General features: G+C 36.2%; 1 pseudogene; it reads left to right on the top strand.

Annotated features, from left to right (window-relative positions):
• Nucleotides 1–7,285: 7,285 nt before the first annotated feature.
• Nucleotides 7,286–7,384, top strand: LOC132284142 (small nucleolar RNA R71; annotated as a pseudogene).
• Nucleotides 7,385–8,027: the final 643 nt, after the last annotated feature.

The following is an 8,027-nucleotide window of genomic DNA, read 5'->3' as shown; positions in this document are numbered from 1 at the left end:
CTAAGAAAGTGGTACCTAATTTCTATATGCTTTGTCCTAGAATGCTGAATTGGATTTTTTGAAATACAAATTGCACTTGTATTATCACACATTATAGGAACATGATCAAAATGAAATCCAAAGTCCTCAAGTTGTTGCTTAATGTAAAGCGTTTGAGCACAACAACTACCGGCTGCAATATACTCAGCTTCCGCCATTGATAGAGCGACAGAGTTTTGTTTCTTACAGGACCAAGAAACCAGTGATTGTCCAATGAAGTGACAAGTCCCGCTAGTGCTTTTTCTATCAACTTTGCATCTTCCAAAGTCAGCATTCGAGTAACCAACAAGTTCAAATGATGTATGTCTAGGATACCAAAGACCTAAGAATGTAGTATAACTTAAATAGCGAAAGATGCGTTTAACAGCACATAGATGAGATTCTTTAGGGCAAGATTGAAAACGAGCACATAAGCATACACTAAACATGATGTCCGGTCTACTAGCGGTTAAATATAAGAGACTACCAATCATGCCTCTATATTTTTTAATATCCACATTAACTCCCTTTTCATCTTTGTCAAGTTTTAAAGAAGAGCTCATTGGAGTAATGGCATGTTTGACTTCCTCCAAGCCAAATTTCTTTAGCAAATCGATAACATACTTAGATTGGCAAACAAAAATACCATCAAGTGTTTGTTTAATTTGCAACCCTAAGAAGAAGGTTAGTTCACCCATCATGCTCATTTCAAATTCATTTTGCATACAAGAGGCAAACATTTCACATAAAACACTATTGGTTGATCCAAAGATAATATCATCAACGTAAATTTGAATGACCAATAAGTTGCAGTCAATGGTTTTAGTGAAAAGAGTATTGTCAATTTTACCTCGAATGAACCCATTAGCAAGTAAAAAACCACTTAGTCTTTCATACCAAGCTCTTGGAGCTTGTTTCAAACCATACAATGCTTTTGTCAATTTGAAAACATGGTTTGGACAACTATAGCTTTCAAAACCAGGAGGTGGCTCAACATACACTTCTTCTTCAATGAAGCCATTTAAGAAAGCGCTTTTTACATCCATTTGATATAACTTAAAGTTTTTATGAGATGCAAATGCAAGGAGCATTCTTATAGCTTCAAGTCGAGCTACGGGGGCAAAAGTTTCCTCATAATCAATTCCTTCTTCTTGATTATAACCTTGAGCAACAAGCCTTGCCTTATTTCTCACAATTGTTCCCGATTCATCCTTTTTATTTCTAAACACCCACTTTGTGCCAATGACAGTTTTATCTTTAGGTCTTGGAACTAAATGCCAAACATCATTTCTTTCAAATTGATTAAGTTCTTCTTGCATGGCCAAGAGCCAAGATTCATCATTTTCGGCTTCAAGAATATTCTTTGGTTCAAGTTGGGAAACAAAAGCTACATAGTTGCAAACATTACTTATTTGAGATCTAGTGCTTACTCCTTTAGATGGATCACCAATAATTTGATTTATTGGATGATTGGACACTTGCTTCCAAGCCTTAGGAAGAGTATCTTCATGAGAGTGACAATCTTTTGGAACATCTTTGGAGTGATCTTCAATAGACGAACCATTTAAATCAAGATTTTTGATGTTCTTTTCAATCTCAATCACATCTTTATTATCATCCAATGAGCACCTAAGAGGGGGTAATGGTGATTCATCAAATACGACGTGTATAGATTCTACAACCACTAGTGTTCTTTTGTTGAACACTCTAAATGCTTTGCTACGAGTTGAATAATCTAGAAAAATACCTTCATCCGATTTATGATCAAATTTTCCTAGACGCTCTTTGTCATTTAACACGAAGCATTTACACCTCAAAACTTTAAAGTATCCAATATTTGGCTTCCTTTTGTTCCAAAGTTCATAAGGAGTCTTATTAAGAAGTTTTCTAATGATTACTCTATTTATGACATAGCATGAGGTACTAACGGCTTCGGCCCATAGATTTCTAGGAGATTTATGTTCATTTAACATAGTCCTAGCCATTTCTTGGAGAGACCTATTTTTCCTTTCAACTACTCCATTTTGTTGAGGAGTTCTAGAGTAGAAAGATTATGATTGTATCCATTTTCATCACAAAATCTTTCTACATCTTGGTTATCGAACTCTCTTCCTCTATCACTTCTAATGGACTTAATCTTACATTCTTTTTCGTTCTCGACTCTCTTACAAAATTTAGCAAAGATTGCATGAGCCTTATTTTTGTGTGGAAGGAAAAATACCCAAGAGAATCTAGAGTAATCATCAACGATGACAAAGGCATAAAGTTTTCCACCAAGACTAGCAGTTCTCTCTGGACCGAATAAGTCCATATGAATTAATTCAAGTGGCCTTGTAGTCATTATGTCCTTTTTCCTTTTAAACGATGTCTTAATTTGCTTACCTATTTGGTATGCCCTACAAGTTTTATCTTTAGAAAATTAGTCTTTGGGAGGCCTTTGACTAATTCATTTCTAGATAGCTTTGAAATTAAATCCATACTAGCATGACCTAACCTTCTATGCCACAACCAACAATTTTCATTTGAGGATACAAAGCACTTGACATCTTGATCATGTAATTCACATAAAAGCAAAGTATACACATTACCATTTCTTAGAGGATGAAAAACTTCATTATTATCCTTTTTGACAATGCATTTATCCGATTTAAACAAAACATCATATCCTTTATCACATAGTTGGCTAATACTAAATAAGTTGTTTAACAAGTAAAACGTCATCAATAGTTAAGGAAGAGGAGATACCAATAGTTCCAATGCCAATGACCTTGCCTTTTGAGTTGTCGCCGAATGTAACATTTCCTCCTTTGTGAGGTTTGATAGAGCGAAATTTTGATTGATCTCCCGTCATATGTCTTGAGCATCCACTATCAAGGAACCATTTGTCCTTGGATGAATATGAAGACTTCACGCAAACCTACAAAATGAATTTGAGTAATCTTCTTTTGGTACCCACATTCTTTTGGGTCCATGAGAGTTAGGAAGAAGCACATAAGTTCCTTTAACAACCCAAATCTCTTTTGTCCTACATGGCCTAATAGGACAATGATTGATCTTATGTCCTATCTTTTTACAATAATTGCATGTTGCACTAAAGGAGAGATTTTTAACAAAGTAATTGTTCAAGGGATTTTTCCTTTTTAATAAACATAAATCTTTGTTATCAGGATCAAATCCAAGCCCATCCTTAGTATAAGCATTTCGTTGTTTTCCAAGAATGATGCTTAAATTCTCTCTGCCTTTTGTGAATTTGGCTAAGGTTTCAACTTGATCCTCAATAATGACTTTCAATGATTCATTTTCAGAAATTAACTCAATTGAGGCTGCTTCTTTAGCTATTTCTTTTTCCTTTTTCAAGGTTTCATTTTCAAGTTGAGATTTTTCAAGGTTTTGAGAGATGATAAGCTTTTCTCTTCTAAGGCTAGCACACTTTTGAACCATTTTGCCTAATTCATCATGTAATTCTTTGAAAGCATCTAGCAAATAATTGTGTGCATCAACTAATTCATCATATGAAGTTTCTAAATCAAATGAGTCATGATTAGAATTTACCTCATCTTCATCGGCCATGAGACAAAGATTGACCAATTCATTGAGTTCATCGTCACTTTCGGATCCATTTGAAACATCATCTTCCCATGTAGCTCGCATGGCTTTGCCTTTCTTTTTCCTTTCCTTTTCATTTTTGTAGGTAAAGCAATCGGATTTGAAATGTCCCGGTTTTCCACAATGAAAACATGTAGGTGCTTCTCTTTTTCCTTGCTCATTTGATGCACCATTTCTTTTGAAGTTGTTACTCTTTTGGAATTTTTTCATTTGAAGAACTCTTCTCACTGTCTTGGTAATGAAGGCAACTTCTTCTTCTTCTTCATCATTAGGAGCTTTATCAATTGTGACTTCTTTCGCAGAGGCTTGAAGAGCTATATCCTTCTTTTGAGCTTCTTTGTCTTCATCTCTATCATTCATCTCTAACTCATAAGCCATTAATGAGCCAATAAGTTCATCTATGGGGAGTGTATTGAGATCCTTGGCTTCTTGGTTGGCGGTCTTCTTGGCTTCCTAGTTTTTAGGCAGAGACCTAAGAATTTTTCTCACATTGTCGGACGATGTATATGATCTTCCAAGAGCCTTCAAAGGATTCACAATGTTAGTAAAACGAGAATACATTTCACTAATAGTTTCTCTATTGTTCATAGTGAAAAGTTCATATTTATGGACAAGCATATTCATTTTGGATTCCTTTACATGACTGGTCCCTACATAGGTAACTTCAAGTTTATCCCAAATTTCTTTGGCTGTTTCGCAATCTGAAATTCTATTGAATTCGTCTTTGCTTAAAGCACAATAGAGATTGGTGATAGCCTTGACATTACATTGTACAAGCCTACGATCATTTTCTGTGGTCCATTTAATATCAGGTGTTGGAACAGTTTCACCATTTACAATTTTGGTTGGAACATGGTCCCCTTTTTCTGTGGCTTTCCAGACATCTATATCAACACCTCTTAGAAATGCTCTCATTTTGATCTTCCAGTAGTTGTAGTCATTTCCGTCAAACCAAGGAGGTCAATTGTTAGATTGACCTTCTTGATGAAAATTTGTATTGGCCATGGTCGTTCTCTAAGATGGTTAGATCTTTTTCTAGAGATTAGGCTCTGATACCAATTGTTAGTCACTAATTGACTCTAGAGGGGGGTGAATAGAGTCAAGGGCCAATTTTTGCAATTTAAAAATATTAAATCTAACAGACTATTAATCACAGAGAAATTGAAATATTCAAGCAGTGTATGGCACAAGTATAAGAGAGATAGAGATGAGAGATTGCAAACAATGACTCGGTGATTTAGCGAGGTTCGGAAACTCCTACTCCTCGGCTCAAGGTCCCCTTTGAGACTTCCCAAAATCACTAGAGCTTCTCCTTAATGGTGGAGAGCAAACCTTCAGTTTAAGCAAGACCTTGCTTCTCTTCCTTGCTAAGAGAACACCCTTCTCCTAGACTTTCTTTTGGGTCACACCAACCCTTTTACAATAACTTGAAAAAAAATGAATTGTACAATAAATCTCTCAAAGATAGAAGTACACAGTTCTGCTCACGACTATAGTAAAGATGAATATATATCTGAAGCCCAGAATTACTACAGTAGAATGAAATAAAGAGAGGAAATGAAAGCAGAGGGAATGAAAGCTCAACGAATGCTTGTTTAATGCTTTTTAGGAATGGTAGAATGCTCTCTGTAATTGTGTAACTTTTTGATGCAGACCAACCTCTGTATTTATAGATAAACAATGGTCGATATAGCTGTTGCAGGTGGTTGGACAACAATAAATGAAAAAGTTTCCGTTGTAGATCAAAACCCTAGAAGGAGCCGGCTCTTTGCAAAAGTGGAGGCGGCTCAATTTCAAATGGAGGTGGCTCCATTAAAAAAGTGGAGCAGGCTCTTTTTCTGAAAAGGAGACGGCTCAATAGAAAAGTGGAGCCTTCTCTAGATTTTTAGAGCCTTCTCTACTTTCGTAGAGCCTTCTCTACTTTTTGTAGAGCCTTCTCTACTTTTTTTGTAGAGCTTTCTCTACTTTCAGTAGGAGCCTTGAAATGAAATCCAGTATGATGTAAGGCTCATATGAATGTGTTTAAAAACCTAATGAGCTAATTTTATGTTCTTTGAGAGATGAGATGAGAATAATATGCATGAATTGTAATTTTGAGGTTCAAAATATATTCAACTAAACTTTGACATTGAGTCTTAGCATCTCACCATCCTATCTACCCTTTTCTTCATTTCTTGATTATGATCGTCTAGGCTTGATGAAGATTTGCTAAAAAGCTTGAATGATCTTTGAAGACCGAGTTCTACTTTATTTTCTTGCACTTTGATGCTTCTTTGAAATCATTTCTTGAGTGTTTGGAATGCTTGAAATGGAACTTCTAGCTCATCATTAAGGATTGAATGATTGAACAACTGTACTTCACTCAATGAAAATATTAGTACATAAACATCATTAATGGATTGTAATCATCAAAACATAAGATTGACCTTTAGATAGAATCCTTAGGCCAACAGGAACCTTTGGTTCAAACACTTTTTCAAAATTTTCTTTTGAACTCTCTTCAACACATGAAGTTTTTAAATCATTTTTTAATAAAACCTTTTCAACATCCTTTTTCAGAACTTCTTTTTCAAACACATCTTTTAAGACTTTCTCATCTACAAGGTCATGTGTATGCAATGAAGGAGGAATGGGATGTGAAACGGGATGGGTGACAACTTGAGGTTGCACCGGTTCACTCTCTTCATTAGACACTCTAACTTGATTGTTCACAATCCTACCACTCCGTAAGGTAGTCACCACATTAACATGTTCAATGGCGTGGCCTTCCAATGAGGAATGGGTTTCCACAACACATTGTTGCTTAGGTGGGGCATTTATAGGTATTTTTCCCTTCTCTCTTGCATTAAGAGTGCTTGTTATTTGCCCTACTTGGGTTTCTAGCTTTGTAATAGATTGAGAGTGAGAATGAAGCAATTGAGTGTTAGCCTCTAAAGTGCCCAAAGTATTCAAAACTTTCTCGTCAAAGGCAGGACTTCTAGTATTACCTTAGGAATAGGATTGGTTAGGAAAATGAGAATTAGCAAATTGATTCCCTTGTGATTGATAGGGTCCATAACCTTGGGATCCTTGGTTTTGAAGTGGAGGTGGAATGTACTTCCCTTGAAAATCGCCTTGGGAAGGGTTTGAGCCCTCTCCTTGGTTTTTCCCAGAGAAATTTGGATGATTCCTCCAACTTAGATTATAATGAGTACCATAAGGATTGTTCCCTTGGTTCACAAAAGCCGCATTGACTTGTTCATTAGGTTCACTTTGCACTTGTCCGGGAGGACAATGAGAAGTAGAATGAAGAACACTAGAACAAGTCATACATGTTTCATTTGATGTACGATGAGAATGGTTAGGGAAGGATGATACTTAGTTCGCCAAGTTTTGGTTAATAAAAAATTGATCAAACCTTTGAGACAAAGACTTCATTTCGGCGGCTATTTCATTTGAATGTTCAACTTGATGTAAGTCTACACTCTTCCTACCTTGTGAATTTCTACCATTCTTGGATGATAGTGTTCTATGCAAATAATTTTCACTCATGCTTTCATAGAGACGCCACACGTCATCCTCATGCCTATCAATGTAAGAGCCACCCATGGAAGCGTCAACCATACCCTTATAGTTATCTGATAAGTTCTCAAAGAAGTATTGAACTAATTGCCATTTGGGCATGTCATGATGTGGACACTTCTTAAGCAATTCATTGAAGCATTCCCATGCCTCATGAAACGTTTCTCCATCCCCATGTGAAAATTCTCGAATTGAGATCCTCATGGCATTGGTCTTAGAAACCGGATAGTACTTCTTCAAGAACTCTTGTTGCATTTCTGCACAAGAAGTGATTAAAAAAGGCCTAAGATTGTTAAACCAATACTTTACCTTGTCTTTTAAGGTGAATGAAAAAGTTTGAGCCTTTAAACCTCTTCCGGCATGTCCGTATATTTTACGGTGGAACATACTTCAAGAAACTCATCCAAATGCTTGTAAGTTTCTTCACTTGGAAGTCCATGATAGTTAGGAAGTATTTGAATGGTTTGTGGCTTCATTTCATAATGATGTGTTCTAAATGGAGGCAATTGGATGCATGTAGGTGCATTGTATTCATTAGGCACATAGTGATCTCTTAAAGCAAGAGGTGGATTAGCTACTTGAGGTGCAACATGAACACCTTGGTTTTGAATTCCTTGATTGTTGACGGGAGGTTGTGGAGCATACATTGGCCTTGGCATTTCATATGGAACTTGGCCTTGTTGTTGTGGTGGTTGGTGAATGAATGGCTTAGGCATGCCTAATGGTACTTGTATGTTCTCATTGTACACATTGGGATGAAGGATACCTTGTTGGTCTATGTGAAAAATGTCCTCAACATAATTATCATTATGGTCATCCATTGAAAGATTAGCACTATTTGA

The sequence above is a fragment of the Cornus florida genome, unplaced genomic scaffold (assembly GCF_030987335.1).
Source record: "Cornus florida cultivar Cherokee Brave unplaced genomic scaffold, ASM3098733v1 CherokeeBrave_3.0.0_Hap2_Chr01, whole genome shotgun sequence".
Taxonomy (NCBI): domain Eukaryota; kingdom Viridiplantae; phylum Streptophyta; class Magnoliopsida; order Cornales; family Cornaceae; genus Cornus; species Cornus florida.
Note: the sequence above shows the minus strand (reverse complement) of the source record. Positions and strands in the feature narration are given on the sequence as shown.